Source organism: Rattus norvegicus, chromosome 2 (assembly GCF_021556685.1).
Source record: "Rattus norvegicus strain SHRSP/BbbUtx chromosome 2, alternate assembly SHRSP_T2T, whole genome shotgun sequence".
Taxonomy (NCBI): Eukaryota; Metazoa; Chordata; class Mammalia; order Rodentia; family Muridae; genus Rattus; species Rattus norvegicus.
In genome coordinates this window covers 86,573,052-86,594,354 of record NC_141535.1, presented here as the reverse complement: position 1 = coordinate 86,594,354, position 21,303 = coordinate 86,573,052, and the positions used below count along the sequence as shown (strand labels likewise).

Genomic DNA, 21,303 nt, shown 5'->3' with positions numbered 1-21,303 from the left:
TAAATAAATGATCCTTAGAAACATTTTATTAATATCACCATTATTCAGATGTGAGGTATTTCAGTTTACCGCATAAATTTACTACAATACAGACAAAAATACCCGAAAATTTATAGCCGGAAAACTGATTTCAAAGACACATCCAAAGTAGAAATCATACCGCTCAATAGGATTATAAAGAAAGAGTTTACACATAGACACAATGTGACTACTATGCATATGACAGAGTTACAAGCATCAAGAATGTGTATATTTGTGAAAGAATATAGGGAGAGAAAAAAGTCATAAAGAAAAACAGAAAAATATAGTCCAGATTTAATATAAAAACAAAAGAAAAAATAAACAATGATAACATTAAGGAAACTTGGGTTATAAAAATATAACCTTGAACAATATTAACATACTTCTGATGTTTCTATGTCTATAACAAACAAATAGAGGTTATCAATACCCCTGAAAACCTCCCCAACATGCTTAGGTACCTCAAGGAGACATCTGTTTCTAACCACAAGATATACCTGCCAGAATACCAGATTGCCTGACCATCCTAGCCCCAGTATACCCTTCCTTCTGCCTCACCACATCACAGCCCCCAAGTTGGGTAGACATTCCAAGAAGAACCAGAGGCCATACCATCCCCAAAAATTCCAGAATCTAACTCAGGTGGAAACACCTTCCTATTTTAGAGGTCACACAGGCCTCCAAATTCATCTTTCTGACCTGGCTTTAGAACTCCTGCTCAAATATAAACCACATAGGTCAGAAGACAAGAGAGGAAATAGAGGCCAAGGAATAAAACACCTATCTGACAAAAGACAATCCCATAAATGAGCATCTAAGTCAATAATCACCCAAACCCTAGATGGCTAAACAACAGTTTAAGAATACAATAAACAATGTCACAAGCAATATATCAACAGCATGCCCCGAATAAATCAAGATGAAGTACAGATAAATAATAGTAAAAATATCAAGGCATTAGCATAAATACAGACATACCTATCAATGGAATCAAATCAAAGACCCAGATATAAATCACATGTGGACATTTGGTTTTTGATAAAAGCTAGAATGACCCAATAACAAAGGGGAAGCATCTTCATAAAATGATACTGCTCTAACTGGATATCTGCAAGTAAAATACAAATAAATCAATATTCATCATCCTGCACTAAAGTTAAATCCGTGTGGACCAAAGATCTCAATATAAACCCAGACACATTGAACCTTATAGAGAATAAAGAGACAAGAGCCTTGAACACACTAACACAAGACCCAATTCCAAAGTAGAATACTGATCATGAATGCACAAATTTGAACAGTAAATAAACTGAAACTCGGGATACTGAATTGCTTTTGTAGGTCAAAGGAGAACATTATTAGGACAAAATGGCTGGTAGAAAAAAGTGAATAGATTTTCATCAAATATACATCCAATAGAGGACTACTATCCACAATATATAAAGACCACAACAAATTAGACACCAACAAACCAAACAATCCAATTAAAACATAGGATAAAAACCCAGAGAATTCTCAGTAGAGGAATATCAAATCATCCAAGAACATTTAAAGACATGTATACCATCCTTATCCTTCAATGAAGCAAAAATCAAAATTAGTTTCAGATTCCATCATACACCTGTCAGAATGGCTAAGATTAACAAAATAAGTGACAAAACAAAGATGTGAAACAATAAGAACACCCTTCCACTACTGCCGGGAGCACAAATTCTGCAAACACTTTGGAAATAATTATGATGCTTCCTCAGAAATTTGGGAATCAAAACCTCAAAATACAGCTGTATCACTCTTGAGCATAAACCCAAATAATGCTACATTCAATTTCAAGGTCACTTGCTCAGTTATATTCTTAATATCTTTATTCATTAAAAACCACTAACTGTAAACAACCTAGATATACCTAAAAATGGATGGATATTGAAAATTTGACATACATTTAAACAATGGAGTATTACTCAGCTGTTAGAAAAAATAGAATCATGAAATTTACATGGAATCACAAAAAAAGTCATCCTGAGTGTAGGAACTGAGAAGAATAAAGAAAAAGTATGCTTTGCACTCATTTGCCAGAACATATTATCTTTAAAGTGAAGGATAATCATAAAACAATGCATGACCACAAAGAGGCTAAGAAAGAGGTGAAATAGCAAGGATCTTCCTGGGAAGTAGAAGAGAGTTTTTGGCTGTACAGAAGGGTGAGTGATTGAGTCATCGAATGACTGAGTGTGTGTGTGTGTGTGTGTGTGTGTGTGTGTGGTGGGGATGGGAACAGGATAGGTGTGATAGGGAAGAGAGGAGAATATGAGTAGAGAATATTGGAATAGTTGGGGCCTTAGCAGTCTTTGCAGAATAATAGTTTAGTTCAACCTTACTGAAACCTGTGATAATGACCCTAGCAGAGTCTTGTAGAAATACAGGATCTGGAGATAAAACAGATCATCTAGAGTAATCAGGTGAGGCTCTTAATTGTCAAACTGGGACACCACCCAGGACACAAAACATTTGACACTGTCTGGCCTTCAAGATGTGCTGGAGCAGTGGTGGTCCAGAGCTTGTGAGTGTGACATAACCTAAGCAGGAAACAAAAGATGGAGGATGCCTCAGAAACCTAGGTCTGAACAGTATAAGACTGACCAAAGAAAAAGTCAAAGAAATTATTCCTAATGATACTCTGCTAAACTCCTTGATGATATCTAGCCTAATACACATCAGAGAGGTTTCCTCCAACAGCTAATGGGAACAGATACAAATAACCATGCCCAACAATTAGTGCGAGCTTGAGTAAACCTGAGAAATTGGAAGAAGAAGCATTGTTGATGCCTGCATGTGTCTGCATACAGGTTATGGATGTTAGGTTTGGAGGTTTTGTGGAAATTCTAACAGTGTGGGAAGAGGTGTCTTTGGCTCTTTTTCCTGCTCTGGGACCCTTTCCTCCCTAAATGGCTTAGCTTGTCCAGACTTGATATAAGAGTTTATACCTAGTTTTGTTACATCTTTTTGTACACTGTTCAGTTGATAGGATTAGGAGGCCTGCCTTTTTCAGAAGTGGAATGTAGCAGCAGTTGACATGGGAGAGAAGGAGGAGTGGGGAGTAAAAAAAGAGGAGGAAAGGAAGGCTAAAAAGAGAAATGTATTGTATAAAAATAAAGGAAAAAATTACTTATAGACAGGTTTCACAACTCTCACAAAATTAACTCAAAATGACTGCTAAACTGCAGTGTTTTTGACCAACCAGCTACTGATATTTCTTCTGTCCCAAAGTCTAGAGTTCTCTTGCAAATTGATGTGGCCAGGAAGGTCTGCTATGGCTCTGTAGATCCTTGGCGTATCAGGTAAACCCAGACCCACTAAATTCCACCCACCAAATGACAAGGAAGATTAATTTAATGTCTGTTTCCTACCACATGATCTACAATACAAGATTTGTAATCGGCCTTATCCACCAACTCAAATCCATGCACCTCTGCAGTTCAGAAACTTCCTATTTCCCTGGAATTAAATATCCCTGAATCATAGAAAATTAAGAGGATTTTTATTCTATTTTTTATTCCTTTATTTTGTTTTCAAAATAAAGTGTCTAAATGTAACCTGGACTGGGATGGAAATCACTCTCTAGATCAGAAAGTTCTGAACTCAAGAGATACAACTTCCACTGCCTCCTGAGTTATGGGTTTAAAGACATTTGTCACGACCAAACATTTAAACAGTGCTTTTATTTATGTGATTATGTCTTTGTGTTTGTTTTGTGTATGTGCGCTTGTGTGTATGGGTGTGTGTTTGTGTGTGCATGTGTGTGTTTGTGTGTGTGTGTGTGTGTGTGTGTGTGTGCGCACGCGTGTGCGCACGCGTACACATAAACACATGCCAGTGCGCACAGGCATGTGTACCAAGTAAGGTAAGGATAGGTTATCAGATGCCCTGGTAATGGAGTTGCAAGCAGTTGTGAGCTACAGATATGCACCCTGGGAACTGAACTGTAGTCCTCTGGAAGAGCATCAAGTTCTCTTAATGACTACTCCTTCTCTCTAGCCCGGAGATTCTAATGAAGTATTTCTGAAAGATGATCCAAATGATGACTTTCCTATTGGGTCTAAATCTTTTGTAAAATTTATAAGAAAAACCAGGAAGTGAAATGTAACATTCAGAACTTCTAGAACAAGACCTTCAGTTTTCCATTCTATCTTCTCTTCACACACAAAATAACAATGTCTATGTGTGCACACAGGATAGTGATAATACAAGCACCACATCATCCCATAACTTTTCTGTAGAGCTTTCTTCTTCCCAGGGCATTAACTGTCAAGGAAGCTCAGAGGCCAAGGGCCACTGTCCAGGTGGGCACATGGACCACAAGAACCACAGTCTGCTTAACAATCCGTTCCTAATTCAGAAGCTCTGCTTGCTCAGATAGCCTACCCCCCACGATTTGGAAACAGTAATGCCCATACTCAATATGGTATAGATGGATTTGCTTGAACAATTCTCGACAGCAGCATCAGAGGAGAACAATGGAAGAAACCCATAAGCTACCTTCAATAGGGTTTCTGATTGGTAGGACTTGTCAGAATCTTTCATTAACTAAAAGCAACCAGCCAGGCAGAAGGACAGTAGCATCTATCTGACTGGGTGAGTAGATATCAAAACAACACAGACCTTCCTAGTTCTATTCTGTCACAAAAGTTGTACTTAATACACCTTACTTTAGTCTCACAAAGCATTTCCCATTACTCTTCCAAGACACTGGAACTCTTGTTGTGCCTACATCTATTTTAAATTTAGTCCCTGAACAAAGTTCTTAACACATGTCCCTCTTCATTGGTTATTCCCCAATAAAAGCCCGAAGGTCAGAGGACACTCACTCACTGGTCTCTTTTACCTTCTCACTTAACAATTAAGGTTCAGCCTGGCGGGAGTCAAAGGACTAACTTTTCAGCATTAGTCAGAAGATAAAGGATTAGGTCTTCTAAACAGTTTGTTTTGCATAATGTAACACAATCCTGTGTTATGAGAGACATTGATATATGCAGAAATAAATAAAAGTGAAATAAGATGTTAATGAACAAGAACGTTAGAGAGTGGAAACAGGTGGAAATTAGAGCAGTGATGCATTTAAAGAAATGAAAGTTTAAAATAAAATGAATAGAAAGTTAAAATATGTAAAAGTTTAAACCGATAGCAACAAGCTATCTTTTTAAAAGGTAAAAACAATTAAAAAACGGTTATATTAACTTGGAAAAAAAGGTGCTTCCTTAGGAGACAGAATTCGATTAATAAGATACCAATTAACCTTGCTCTTATGCACAATGTTAGTTGCTAAGGTCTGTAACCTGACACACACAGGTACAGTCAGTGAGTAGCCTTTGTCTTAAACTTCTGAGCTGACTTAACTCTGTCAACAAGGGTTGCATATGTCTGCATAGGAGATCTCCCTAATTGAAAATTCAATATTCCTTGGTTCAAGCTAACCTCTGCAAATCATATACCCAAAAATCTTGGCTGTCTGAATAAATGGCAAAAATTAGGACATGTTAGAAAATTACAAAATCACTCGTACCAAGCCAATCTTCATACTGGTGACCACTGCACCTCACTGTCATAAAATTCAGTCTCTTAGCTAGCTTACCCATGTCCCTCTGTAGTGCAAACAATGAACTATTCCTCATATTCTGTTCTGAAACAAGAGGCCATGTGCAACACACAAATCTATTTCCTGCTACTGAATTGGCAGTTAACTAGGTGACTCAAATTGGTAATTTTAAAACTCTGTGATAATATAGCCCTTTAAGAACCTAGCAATTGAGACACAACTGGGAAACCAGAAGAGTCTACACTCGGCCCACATCTCTGACTCCAGAGGAAAACACCAAACGCCATCTGGAACCCTGGCGCACGGAAGCTCCCTGAAAGGGCAGGGCAGAGCTTCCTGGTTGCTGCCCCTGCGGAGAGCTCATAGGCAACACCCCACGAGCAAACTTGAGCCTCGGGACCACAGGTAAGACAAACCTTCCAGCTCCAAGCGACCTCCGTGGTGAACTCAAGACACAGGCCCACAGGAACAGCTGAAGACCTGTAGATAGGAAAAACTACACGCCCGAAAGCAGAACACTCTGTCACCATAACTGGCTGAAAGGAAACAGGAAAACAGGTCTACAGCACTCCTGACACACAGGCTTATAGGGACAGTCTAGCAACTGTCAGAAATTGCAGAACAAAGTAACACTAGAGATAATCTGATGGCGAGAGGCAAGCGCAGGTACCCAAGCAACAGAAACCAAGACTACATCGCATCATCGGAGCCCAATTCTCCCACCTAAGCAAACACAGAATATCCAAACACACCAGAAAAGCAAGATCTAGTTTCAAAATCATATTTAATCATAATGCTGGAGGACTTCAAGAAAGACATGAAGAACTCCCTTAGAGAAACACAGGAAAAAATAAATAAACAAGTAGAAGCCTTCAGAAAGGAATCACAAAAATCCCTGAAAGAATTCCAGGAAAACATAAATAAACAAGTAGAAGCATATAGAGAGGAATCACAAAAGTCCCTGAAAGAATTCCATGAAGGCACAATCGAACAATTGAAGGAATTAAAAAATGGAAATAGAAGCAATCGAGAAAAAACACATGGAAACAACCCTGGATATAGAAAACCAAAGGAAGAGACAAGGAGCCGTAGATACAAGCATCATCAACAGAATACAAGAGATAGAAGAGAGAATCTCAGGAAAAGAAGATTCCATAGAAATAATCGACTCAACTGTCAAAGATAATGTAAAGCAGAAAAAGCTACTGGTCCAAAACATAGAGGAAATCCAGGACTCAATGAGAAGATCAAACCTAAGAAAAATAGGTATAGAAGAGAGTGAAGACTCTCAGCTCAAAGGACCAGTAAATATCTTCAACAAAATCATAGAAGAAAACTTCCCTAACCTAAAAAAAAAGAGATACCCATAGGCATACAAGAAGCCTACAGAACTCCAAATACATTGGACCAGAAAAGAAACACCTCCCGTCACATAATAGTCAAAACACCAAATGCACAAAATAAAGAAAGAATATTAAAAGCAGTAAGGGAAATAGGTCAAGTAACATATAAAGGCAGACCTATCAGAATCACTCCAAACCTTTCGCCAGAGACCACGAAAGCCAGAAGATGCTGGACACATGTCATACAGAGCCTAAGAGAACACAAATGCCAGCCCAGGTTACTGTTTCCTGCAAAACTCTCAATTAACATAGATGGAGAAACCAAGATATTCTATGACAAAACCAAATTTACACAATATCTTTCTACAAATCCAGCACTACAAAGGATAATAAATGGTAAAGCCCAACATAAGGAGGCAAGCTACACCCTAGAAGAAGCAAGAAACTAATCGTCTTGGCAACAAAACAAAGAAGAAAAGCACACAAACATAACCTCACATCCAAATATGAATATAACAGGAAGCAATAATCACTATTCCTTAATATCTCTCAACATCGATGGCCTCAACTTCCCAATAAAAAGACATAGATTAACAAACTGGATAAGCAACAAGGACCCTGCATTCTGCTGCCTACAGGAAACACGCCTCAGAGACAAAGACAGACACTACCTCAGAGTGAAAGTCTGGAAAACAACTTTCCAAGCAAATGGTTGGAAGAAGCAAACTGGAGTAGCCATTCTAATATCAAATAAAATCAATTTTCAACTAAAAGTCATCAAAAACGAAAAGGAAGGACACTTCATATTCATCAAAGGAAAAATTCACCAAGATGAACTCTCAATCCTAAATATCTATGCCCCAAATACAAGGGCACCTACAAACGTAAAAGAAACCTTACGAAAGCTCAAAACACACGTCTCACCTCACACAATAATAGTAGGAGATTTCAACACCCCACTCTCATCAATGGACAGATCATGGAAACAGAAATTAAACAGAGACGTAGAAAGACTAAGAGAAGTCATGAACCGAATGGACTTAACAGATATTTATAGAACATTCTATCCTAAAGCAAAAGGATATACATTCTTCTCAGCTCCTCATGGTACTTTCTCCAAAACTGACCATATAATTGGTCAAAAAACGGGCCTCAACAGGTACAGGAAGATAGGAATAATCCCATGCTTGCTATCAGACCACCAAGGCCTAAAACTGGTCTTCAATAACAATAACGGAAGAACGCCCAAATATACGTGGAAGTTGAATAATGCTCTACTCAATTTAACCTGGTCAAGGAAGAAATAAAGAAAGAAATTAAAGACTTCTTAGAATTTAATGAAACTGAAGGTACAACATACCCAAACTTATGGGACACAATGAAAGCTGTGCTAAGACGAAAACTCATAGCTCTGAGTGCCTGCAAAAAGAAACAGGAGAGAGCATATGTCAGCAGCTTGACAGCACACCCAAAAGCTCTAGAACAAAAAGAAGGAAATACACCCAGGAGGAGTAGAAGACAGGAAATAATCAAACTCAGAGCTGAAATCAGCCAGGAAGAAATAAAAAGGACCATGGAAAGAATCAACAGAACCAAAAGTTGGTTCTTTGAGAAAATCAACAAGATAGATAAACGCTTAGCTAGACTAACGAGAGGACATAGATAGTGTTTCCAAATTAACAAAATCAGAAAAGAAAAGGGAGACATAACTACAGATTCAGAGGAAATTCAACAAATCATCAGATCCTACTACAAAAGACTATATTCAACAAACCTTGAAAATCTGCAGGAAATGGACAACTTCCTAGACAGATACCAAGTGCCGAAGTTAAATCAGGAACAGATAAACCAATTAAACAACCCCATAACTACTAAGGAAATAGAAGCAGTCATTAAAGGTCTCCCAACCATTGCAGACTGTAAACCATTCTGGAAATCAGTCTGGAGGTTCCTCAGAAAATTGGAAATTGAACTGCCTGAGGATCCACCTATACCTCTCTTGGGCATATACCCAAAAGATGCCCCAACATATAAAAAAGACACATGCTCCACTATGTTCATAGCAGCCTTATTTATAATAGCCAGAAGCATGAAAGAACCCAGATGCCCTTCAACAGAGGAATGGATACAGAAAATGTGGTACATCTACACAATGGAATAATACTCAGCTATCAAAAACAATGACTTTATGAAATTCGTAGGCAAATGGTTGGAACTGGAAAATATCATCCTGAGTGAGGTAACCCAATCACAGAGAAACAAACATGGTATGCACTCATTGATAAGTGGCTATTAGCCCAAATGCTTGAATTACCCTAGATGCATAGAACACATGAAACTCAAGACAGATGATCAAAATGTGAATGCTTCACTCCTTCTTTAAAAGGGGAACAAGAATACACTTGGCAGGGAATAAAGAGGCAAAGATTAAAACAGAGACAGAAGGAACACCCATTCAGAGCCTGCCCACATGTGGCCCATACATATACGGCCACCCAATTAGACAAGATGGATGAAGCAAAGAAGTGCAGGCAGACAGGAGCCGGATGTAGATCTCTCCTGAGAGATACAGCAAGAATACAACAAATACAGAGTCGAATGCCTGCAGCAAACCACTGAACTGAGAATAGGACCCCCGTTGAAGGAATCAGAGAAAGAACTGGAAGAGCTTGAAGGGGCTCGAGGCCTCTTATGAACAACAATTCCAAGCAACCAGAGCTTCCAGGGAGTAAGCCACTACCTAAAGACTATACATGGACTGACCCTGGACTCTGACCTCATAGGTAGCATTGAATATTCTAGTAAGATCATCAGTGTAAGGGGAAGCCCTGGGTCCTGCTTAGACTGAACGTGATTGTTGGGGGGAGGGCGGCAATGGGTGGAGGATGGGGAGGGGAACACCCATAAAGAAGGGGAGGTGGAGGGGTTACGGGGATGTTGTCCCGAAAACCGGGAAAGGGAATAACACTCGAAATATAAATAAGATATACTCAAGTTAAAAAAAAAATAAAATAAAGGTCTCCCAACCAAAAAGAGCCCATGTCCAGACGGGTTTAGTGCAGAATTCTATCAGACCTTCATAGAAGACTTCATACCAATACTATCCAAACTATTCCACAAAATTGAAACAGATGGAGCACTACCGAACTCCTTCTATGAAGCCACAATTACTCTCATACCTAAACCACACAAAGACCCAACAAAGAAAGAGAACTTCAGACCAATTTCCTTTATGAATATAGACGCAAAAATATTCAATAAAATTCTGGCAAACCGAATCCAAGAGCACATCAAAACAATCATCCACCATGATCAAGTAGGCTTCATCCCAGGCATGCAGGGATGGTTTAATATACGGAAAATCGTCAACGTGATCCATTATATAAACAAACTGTAAGAACAAAACCACAAGATCATTTCAATAGATGCTGAGAAAGCATTTGACAAAATTCAACACCCCTTCATGATAAAAGTCCTGGAAAAAATAGGAATTCAAGGCCCATACCTAAACATAGTAAAAGCCATATACAGCAAACCAGTTGCTAACATTAAACTAAATGGAGAGAAACTTGAAGCAATCCCACTAAAATCAGGGACTACACAAGGCTGCCCACTCTCTCCCTATTTATTCAATATAGTTCTTGAAGTTCTAGCCAGAGCAATCAGACAACAAAAGGAGGTCAAGGGGATACAGATGGGAAAAGAAGTCAAAATATCACTATTTGCAGACGAAATGATAGTATATTTAAGTGATCCCAAAAGTTCCACCAGAGAACTACTAAAGCTGATAAACAACTTCAGCAAAGTGGCTGGGTATAAAATTAACTCAAATAAATCAGTAGCCTTCCTCTACACAAAAGAGAAACTAGCTGAGAAAGAAATTAGGGAAACGACACCATCCATAATAGACCCAAATAATATAAAGTCCCTCGGTGTGACTTTAACAAAGCAAGTAAAAGATCTGTACAATAAGAACTTCAAGACACTGAAGAAAGAAATTGAAGAAGACCTCAGAAGATGGAAAGATCTCCCATGCTCATGCATTGGCAGGATTAATATAGTAAAAATGGCCATTTTACCAAAAGCGTTCTACAGATTCAATGCAATCCCCATCAAAATACCAATCCAATTCTTCAAAGAGTTACACAGAACAATTTTCAAATTCATCTGTAATAACAAAAAGCCCAGGATAGCTAAAACTATCCTCAACAATAAAAGGATTTCAGGGGGAATCACTATCCCTGAACAAAACCAGTATTACAGAGCAATAGTGATAAAAACTGCATGGTATTGGTACAGAGACAGACAGATAGACCAATGGAATAGAATTAAAGACCCACAAATGAACCCACACACCTATGGTCATTTGATTTTTGACAAAGGAGCCAAAACCATCCAATGGAAAAAAGATAGCATTTTCAGCAAATGGGGCTGGTTCAACTGGAGGTCAGCATGTAGAAGAATGCAGATCGATCCATGCTTATCACCCTGTACAAAGCTTAAGTCCAAGTGGATCAAGGACCTCCACATCAAACCAGACACACTCAAACTAATAGAAGAAAAACTAGGGCAGCATATGGAACACATGGGCACTAGAAAAAAATTTCCTGAACAAAACACCAATGGCTTATGCTCTAAGATCAAGAATCGACAAATGGGATCTCATAAAACTGCAAAGCTTCTGTAAGGCAAAGGACACTGTGGTTAGGACAAAACGGCAACCAACAGATTGGGAAAAGATCTTTACCAATCCTACAACAGATAGAGGCCTTATATCCAAAATATACAAAGAACTCAAGAAGTTAGACCGCAGGGAGACAAATAACCCTATTAAAAAAGGGGTTCAGAGCTAAACAAACAATTCACAGCTGAGGAATGCCGAATGGCTGAGAATCACCTAAAGAAATGTTCAACATCTTTAGTCATAAGGGAAATGCAAATCAAAACAACCCTGAGATTTCACCTCATGCCAGTGAGAATGGCTAAGATCAAAAACTCAGGTGACAGCAAATGCTGGCGAGGATGCGGAGAAAGAGGAACACTCCTCCATTGTTGGTGGGGTTGCAGACTGGTACAACCATTCTGGAAATCAGTCTGGAGGTTCCTCAGAAAATTGGACATTGAACTGCCTGAGGATCCAGCTATACCTCTCTTGGGCATATACCCAAAAGATGCCCGAATATATAAAAAAGACACGTGCTCCACTATGTTCATCACAGCCTTATTTATAATAGCCAGAAACTGGAAAGAACCAAGATGCCCTTCAACAGAGGAATGGATACAGAAAATGTGGTACATCTACACAATGGAATATTACTCAGCTACCAAAAACAACGAGTTTAGGAAATTCGTAGGCAAATGGTTGGAACTGGAAAATATCATCCTGAGCGAGCTAACCCAATCACAGAAAGACATACATGGTATGCACTCATTGATAAGTGGCTATTAGCCCAAATGCTTGAATTACCCTAGATCCCTAGAACAAAGGAAACTCAAGACGGATGATCAAAATGTGAATGCTTCACTCCTTCTTTAAATGAGGAAAAAGAATACCCTTGGCAGGGAAGGGAGAGGCAAAGATTAAAACAGAGACTGAAGGAACACCCATTCAGAGCCTGCCCCACATGTGGCCCATACATATACAGCCACCCAATTAGACAAGATGGATGAAGCGAAGAAGTGCAGACTGACAGGAGCCGGATGTAGATCGCTCCTGAGAGACACAGCCAGAATACAGCAAATACAGAGGCGAATGCCAGCAGCAAACCACTGAACTGAGAATAGGTCCCCCGTTGAAGGAATCAGAGAAAGAACTGGAAGAGCTTGAAGGGGCTCGAGACCCCATATGTACAACAATGCCAAGCAACCAGAGCTTCCAGGGACTAAGCCACTACCTAAAGACTATACATGGACTGACCCTGGACTCTGACCCCATAGGTAGCAATGAATATGCTAGTAAGAGCACCAGTGGAAGGGGAAGCCCTGGGTCCTGCTAAGACTGAACCCCCAGTGAACTAGACTATGGGGGGGAGGGCGGCAATGGGGGGAGGGTTGGGAGGGGAACACCCATAAGGAAGGGGAGGGGGGAGGGGGATGTTTGCCCGGAAACCGGGAAAGGGAATAACACTCGAAATGTATATAAGAAATACTCAAGTTAATAAAAAAAAATGGGGTTCAGAGCTAAACAAAGAATTCACAGCTGAGGAATGCCAAATGGCTGAGAAACACCTAAAGAAATGTTCAATATCTTTAGTCATAAGGGAAATGCAAATCAAAACAACCCTGAGATTTCACCTCACACCAGTGAGAATGGCTAAGATCAAAAACTCAGGTGACAACAAATGCTGGGGAGGATGCGGAGAAAGAGGAACACTCCTCCATTGTTGGTGGGATTGCAGACTGGTAAAACCATTCTGGAAATCAGTCTGGAGATTCCTCAGAAAATTGGACATTGAACTACCTGAGGATCCAGCTATACCTCTCTTGGCCATATACCCACAAGGTGCCCCAGCATATAAAAAAGACACGTGCTCCACTATGTTCATCGCAGCCTTATTTATAATAGCCAGAAGCTGGAAAGAACCCAGATGCCCTTCAACAGAGGAATGGATACAGAAAATGTGGTACATCTACACAGTGGAATATTACTCAGCTATCAAAAACAATGACTTTATGAAATTCGTAGGCAAATGGTTGGAACTGGAAAATATCATCCTGAGTGAGGTAACCCAATCACAGAGAAACACACATGGTATGCACTCATTGATAAGTGGCTATTAGCCCAAATGCTTGAATTACCCTAGATGCATAGAACACATGAAACTCAAGACAGATGATCAAAATGTGACTGCTTCACTCCTTCTTTAAAAGGAGAACAAGAATACCCTTGGCAGGGAATAGAGAGGCAAAGATTAAAACAGAGGCAGAAGGAACACCCATTCAGAGCCTGCCCTACATTTGGCCCATACATATACATCCACCCAATTAGACAAGATGGATGAAGCAAAGAAGTGCAGACCGACAGGAGCCGGATGTAGATCTCTCCTGAGAGACACAGCCACAATACAGCAAATACAGAGGCAATGCCAGCAGCAAACCACTTAACTGAGAATAGGACCCCCTTTGAAGGAATCAGAGAAAGAACTGGAAGAGCTTGAAGGGGCTCGAGACCCCTTATGAACAACAATGCCAAGCAACTAGAGCTTCCAGGGACTAAGCCACTACCTAAAGACTATACATGGACTGACCCTGGACTCTGACCTCATAGGTAGCAATGAATATCCTAGTAAGATCACCAGTGTAAGGGGAAGCCCTTCGTCCTGCTAAGACTGAACCCCCAGTGAACGTGATTGTTGGGGGGTGGGCGGCAATGGGGGGAGAGTGGAGAGGGGAACACCCATAAAGAAGGGGAGGGGGAGGGATTAGGGGGATGTTTGCCTGGAAAACGGGAAAGGGAATAACATTCGAAATGTAAATAAGAAATACTCAAGTTAATAAAAAAAAGTGGGGTCAAAAAAAAGAACTTAGCAATTTTAATTTTTCTGGAGAAAAGAGCTCTGGCTAATGCAAAAAAGGGAATCAGCATATGAGAGATTTTGCACTCCATGAAAGCTGGGTGAAGACCCAGGTTATACACTGAACATTAGGGAAAGAGACTGCAAATCTATCTGCTTAGGCAGATGGAAGATGGATACAGCAAATGTATTCCCAGAGGACATACTGCCTCTGGAGGACTGTACCACTTCCCTAGTACAATCGATTATTTTTTTGGTATGAGGGTCCAGTGGCAGGGGATTGCAAAAGTACAAGGAAAGAAAGATTAAAGCTGGGGTGGTAAAGTCTTAGACTACCTATGTCTATGTCAAGCATGATTCTTAAGAAAACTACCATCTGTATAATATTTGCTGGTGGAAAATAGCAGGAATATAGAAGGAATCATCATATAATAATACAAACACAGGAGATGGATACTCTCTCAAGTATATCCTTGATTTTGGAGAAGGAGCTTCATTTATTCTCTATACAACACTATCATAGAAAAAGTTCCTAAGGACTAGACTCCAGGCTGTTACTGGATGTTCCAAGCATATTCCTGGGTTGAGAAGGAGCTAAGATATGTTCCTTCAACATATGAGTACTTCAAGGCAAGCCCTTCCTTGATCAGACAAGCCCTCATCTCAAAAAAATATTTAATTTTTAGTACCTGTCAGCTGAATGAAGTCTTATTACTCATCTGGCAGAACTATGATTTTCTCAAGACAAAAACTGGACCTTTATGGCACACTAGGCCTTAATTTTGGTTGTGACACAGTAATTTTCCTTTGAGCAGCTTCTCAGACTCTTGCGCTTTAATATGGGATTTGGTAGATTTGACTCTGTTCTTATGGTATGGAGCCCAATGTCTAGCCAATTTTGGTGAAGAAATATATTTATCCTAGCATCTAATATCTAACAAGTCTGGTTAACATACTATGAATTTTGCAGATGTTATCGAGTAGCCCCGTATTACCTAAACTCTACTTTGTGTGACTGACTATCTCCTACGCATTGGCAAGTCCTTTACATCTCCAATTTCACTCTTCTACATCACAGCTTAATAAAGGAGTGCAACCCAACACTAGTTCCAGCAAATGGACTCCAGATGGATCTTATGCCTGAATGTTCAATAGAATGAGCAGGAATTCTAGAGATGGTGGAGAAACTAGGATTTTCTGAGTTTGCCTCTGGCTGTCCTCTGATGCAGAAAAAGCATGGTAAAGCTGGTCATAGGGGTTGGGGATTTAGCTCAGTGGTAGAGCGCTTGCCTGGCAAACGCAAGGCCCTGGGTTCAATCCCCAGCTCCGAAAAAAAAAAAAAGCTGGTCATAATGATGCTTTTTCTAGACATAGCCCCTGTTCCAAATGCTCTGTACAGGTACAACCCACAGAGTTGTTATTCAGAGATCACCACATGGTGCGTAGGAGTTACAAATATCACACAAGGCCGCACAAGAAGATACTTCTGGCCACTAGTTCCAACTCGACCCTAGTTGCTCCCTAACCTCCACAACCCATTCCTACGGAGACCGCTGCCCCTTGCTCACCATTTCACCATATCCAGGATTCCTAGATTGTTCGTGAATGTACCACAGCTCTCAGAAGTAGCACAGAAAGCGACCAGGTACTAAACTTCTGAAGAAGCATGAATCATGGCTTCTGAATGAGTCCGCCCACACACTCTGTGATTGGTGGTCCACTTGGAGGTCCTGATTGGCTGGTGGCACTGAATGACAAGTGCTCCTTCCTTTAGGGTTGGGACACAGTACACTGTTTCCCAGGGCTGTTTTTTCGCCCCCGACATAGACCTTTCTCTGAGAACTGCACGCTACTACACCGTTTGCAGTGAATGGATTCACCTGCCGCAGAGGTTGAAGAGAGCCCACAACAAAGGAGAGAATTCAAGAACCAAAATATTTGTTCTATATCTTCTCACTGCAGCTACATTTAACCTGGTCGGCAAGCGTCCTTTAAACAATTCCTGACAGAATGCAGGAACTGGATCACAGACACAATCTTAAGTCTTTCTCCCACCAGAAGAATAGATAGTGACTCCATTCCTATAGGAGTTTTGTGCCAGAAATTCAGTTCAATCTCCAGACAAATGAAGCATAATGGATAGAATACTCTCCTTGGTAACTTGAATACTCAGAGAATGTCTTTTATTGGCATTATTATTAGGCAGTATGCTTTCTTAGCATTAATGTGAAAAAACACATGGTATCAGTCAAGGTTCTCTAGATGAACAGAACTGATAAAATGAATCTCTTTGCATGTAGAAAGCAGATTTATTGGAGTAGCTTACAGACTATTTCAGCGAGTCTAACAGGAGTTGTCTACCAAATAGAAGTATAAGAATCCAGTAGTTCAGTTTAGAAGCTGGATGTCTCAGCTAGTCTTCAGTGTACAGCACCATGCCAAAGAAGTAGGCTTGCTAGCCCAAGACAGGGTACAAAGGCAAAAAGAGAATTTTTGCTTCCTCAATCGTGTGTGTGTGTGTGTGTGTGTGTGTGTGTGTGTGTGTGTGTGTATCAACCAGAACATATAGCGTAGATAAAAGCTGGATCTTGTCAGTTCAAAAGATCCTCAAATTATAGGAAGATCTTCCCCTTAAAAACCTTTAATTAAGAAAAAGCCCTCACTGGTGTACACAACTGTGTGGATGTTAATTAATTCCAGATAAGGTCAGTTTGAATACAAAGCTTAACCATCACAACAGTCAAGACAGAAAAGCTGAGACACATATCATTCTTGGAAAAGGTAAGGAGAGCATAGAATCGTTTCTGTAAAGGAAAGGAGAGTATAGAATCATTTCCGAAGCAATGCTCCCCTCCCCACAAAAAAAGATGAAGAGAATGCATGGACCTTTTAGAGTTCTCCCTATTCTCAACAATTCTCAGTTAACAAATGTGGCTTTGAAAATTGTTAAAATAGAAAATCAAAGACATTTGGGGGCATCATTAGCTCAAAGTCATGCTAGAACCTATATAACACTTAAAGGATAGATATAAATGTCTTGGGCATGTTTGTCTTGAACTAGAAGATCTCAATGTACAGGAAAGTGTTAATCCCAGCAGGCAAAATGAGTCTTTTATGACAATTTTGTGCCAAATTTGAAGAAAGTTTGATATTACTGGAGTACAGTCAAAAAGTGGCCACTGACTACATCACATGTCCTGTTTAAGAGAACAGCCCCAAATTCATTTTTGGGCCCACTTTAAGGAGTAAAATTGCAAACAGTTACAAAGCAGGTTTACAAAAGTGAGAAAAGTGGGGCAAAAAAAAAAGAAAAACCAAAAAAAAAAAAAAAAAAACAGAACAATCTGAAAACAAAAAAACAAAAACATGCAATTAAACAAACTCCACAGTGCAATATACATGAGATTGGGGAGGGCATTAGGGAGGTACAAAATTGCCTCCAAAATTAGTAAAGATCAAGAACTGCAGCAAGTCTAGATCTAGGGAACAGACATTAAAAACAGTAACTCAGCTGATAAAGTAAATAAAAACTTATTTTAAAAATACAGAATAATGATTCGACTTCAAAAAGAAGTCAGGCAGATTCCTAAGACATAAATGACACTGTGAAAGTACATTTTCTGGAGACAATTTCTTATTAATTAATTATTATACATGATCTAAAAGATAGATGGATCAATGCTACAATTCTCACAAGTACAAACAAAGAGCACAAATACCGAAAACACCTAGGAAATGTAACATATTACCATTGTAGACATTGTTCCTTGATGCATGGCTATGCTAAGCTACCTCAGAATAAGAATTCCATTGCTTTTGTGCAGGCTGACTCAGGGGAATGCCTCATCTGCTTCCATGCAGGACCAGAATGAATAAATTTAAACTAATAATGGTTGCTGTTTCTCTCAGGACTGTGATATCGCTGTAATGAATTCCATTCTTTTTCATATTTTACACTGTATTTTTATTTAATTTATATGGGTGTTTGCCTGCTTATCTCTGTGTGCAGTACCCACAGAGGCCAGAGGAGGGCAGAAAATCCCAGCAACTGAATTCCAGTACATTGTTGGTAAAACTTATGTGTTCGGTAAAGTTAACAGATCATCCACTGATTTACCTTCTGAGGCACCTCTCTATACTATCTTTTTTTAATTTTTATTTAGTTTTATATTTTTGTCTAAAATATATTACATTGCTTTCCCTTTCATTGTCCTTCGTCCTTGCCTCCCGAAATTCATCACTTCATGTTTCTTCTATGTTAAGTATAAATAAATATGCTCTACTATATGACTAAAACCTGCTCTATCTGGTTTTGTTGGTTGTATGTCTATGGATTCAGGCATTATCAGTTTGAATTGAAGAGCTAGTTGAAGCATTTATATTTGCCTGAGCTTAATTCTACCAATTGGAGAAAAATTCCAGTCTTTAATGAGCAATGGGAGTCTCACTCCTGGTGAATAAAGCTGCTTGGACTTAAAACCTTTTCAAAACTAGAAAACCTGGATGGAATATATCTCCTCAACTAAGAACACTGAAAGGGGGAGAGAGCTGAACACCCAGAAGTGTGGACAATACTGAGACTGCAGGACACACTGCCATTTCTGCCCACCTTTACTCACATCCTGGGCCCAAGAGGAAACTGCATAGTGGTTCAGGACACAGGAATATAGGATCAGTCATCAGCAGGAACCCGCAGTCCAGGTCTGCTCCTGGAACTGAACCAAACCAGTCAAACAGCTTCCTGAACCCACATCCCATGGTGGGGAGAGCTGGACCCTCAGAAATGCGGATAATCCTAAGAAATCAGAGGAGACTACTCTCTGCCCACATTCCCTACCCAAGAGGGAGACACCTAGTGCCATCTGTGCCCACTGTTCACAGAAACCTAGGAACAGTCAGAGGCAGAACGCTTCTGGTTCCTGCCCACTCCAAGAGCTGAAAGCCAGCCGCCAGAAGTGCCTACACACTTGAGAGCAGAGGTAAGAACAACTTTTCTGCTCCAAATGACCTGCCTGGTGGACTCAGGACACAGGAAGGCACAAGTCCCCTGGGACAGGGCACTTCCAGTTTCTGGCTGTGCCAGGAATTGAACTGATCTGATCACACAGCTCCATGCTCACAAATACTGTTGGGGAGAAAGCTAAACACCAAGAAGTATGAATAATACTGAGACCATGGGACACACTACCACTTCTGCCCACCTTTGCCCATATCCTTGGCTGAAGAGGAAACTGCATGGTGCCTCTGGACACAGGAATATAGGAACAATGAGAAACCAATAACTGCAATTCAGATCTGTGCCCAGAACTGCACTGAACTTAACTGGTCAAAAAGTTCCCAGAAACTAAATCCCATAGGGGAGAGAGCCGGACCCTCAGAAGTATGGAACTCCTGAGAAATCACAGGAGACTACTCTGTGCATATTCCCAACCCAAGAGGATATCATTTAGTGCCATCTGAGGCCTCTGCACACAGGGACCTAGGAACAGTCAGGGGCAGGAAACTTTCAGTTCCTGCCTGCTCCAAGACCTGAAAGCTAGCCACAAGGAGTGACTACACACCTAAGAGCAGAACACTCTGTTCCCAAAACCAGCTGAAAGCAAACAGGAAAACAGATCTGTTGGGAGCAACTAAAGATGGCACTGACATCTAGTGGTCGTTTGTGGTTTACAACCATTAAGCCGTGTCTTTAGCTTTCTTCTGGCATTTACAAGGCCAAAGATGATAAGCATGTTAATAAGATATCTCTCACTCCACCAATCCCCAGAGGACAAGTTTACAGCCACTGTCTGTTTTGTACTTAAGGCGAGTGCCTTTGTTCCCCAGGTTCCCCGAACCAACAATGAGGTGTTCCTGCAATAAAGGCTGTTAAGAAGAATCCAACTGAAAGGGCAGCACAGATCTTCCTTGTTGCTGCCACAGAGGAGAGCTCATAAGCAACACCCCACAAGCAAACTTGAGCCTCAGGACCGCACATAAGACCAACTTTTCTGCTGCAAGCGACCTGACTGGTGGCCTTGGGACACACAGAGGCAAAATTCCTCTAGGACCGGACACTTCTGGTTTTTAGCGGGAGTCCCAATCTCACGCTCCCTGCCTCCAGCTCACTGCTCCCAAACCCCGTGGGAGAGAGAGCTCACCGCCGAGACAGGTGGGCACTCCTCAGACTGCAGAGCGGAAGAGACCACCAACACTGCCCACCCCTGCCCACATCCCTGGCCCAAGAGGAAACTGTATACGACCTCTGGGTTCCCTTGGATAAGGGCACAGGATCAGGAAATCCACTGCTTCTGAGACACTGCCGGAACCTGAAGGGACCGACCAGATAAACAGTCCTCTGCACCCAAATCCTGTGGGAGGGAGAGATAAACCTTCAGAGAGGCAGACACGCCTGGGAAACCAGAAGAGACTACACTCTGCCCAAATCTCTGACTCCAGGGGAAAACACCAAACGCCATCTGGAACCCTGGTGCACGGAAGCCCCTGGAAAGGGCAGGGCAGAGCTTCCTGGTTGCTGCCGCCGCGGAGAGCTCATAAGCAACACCCCACAAGCAAACTTGAGCCTCGGGACCACAGGTAAGACAAACCTTCCAGCTCCAAGCGACCTCCCTGGTGAACTCAAGACACAGGCCCACGGGAACACCGGAAGACCTGTAGATAGGAAAAACTACACGGCCAAAAGCAGAACACTCTGGCCCCATAACTGGCTGAAAGAAAACAGGAAAACAGGTCTACAGCACTCCTGACACACAGGCTTATAGGACAGTCTAGCCACTGTCAGAAATAGCAGAACAAAGTAACACTAGAGATAATCTGATGGCGAGAGGCAAGCGCA

General features: G+C 40.8%; 1 protein-coding gene across 1 annotated transcript in view; it reads right to left on the bottom strand.

Annotated features, from left to right (window-relative positions):
• The window catches only part of D130040H23Rikl (RIKEN cDNA D130040H23 gene like), a 28,628-nt gene extending 7,810 nt beyond the window's left edge, over positions 1-20,818 (bottom strand). Inside the window, exon 1 of the mRNA XM_087640115.1 lies at positions 20,711-20,818. The gene's annotated coding sequence lies outside the window, so the exon portion shown is untranslated. The remainder of the gene's footprint in view (positions 1-20,710) is intronic.
• Between the last annotated feature and the right edge of the window lie 485 nt (positions 20,819-21,303).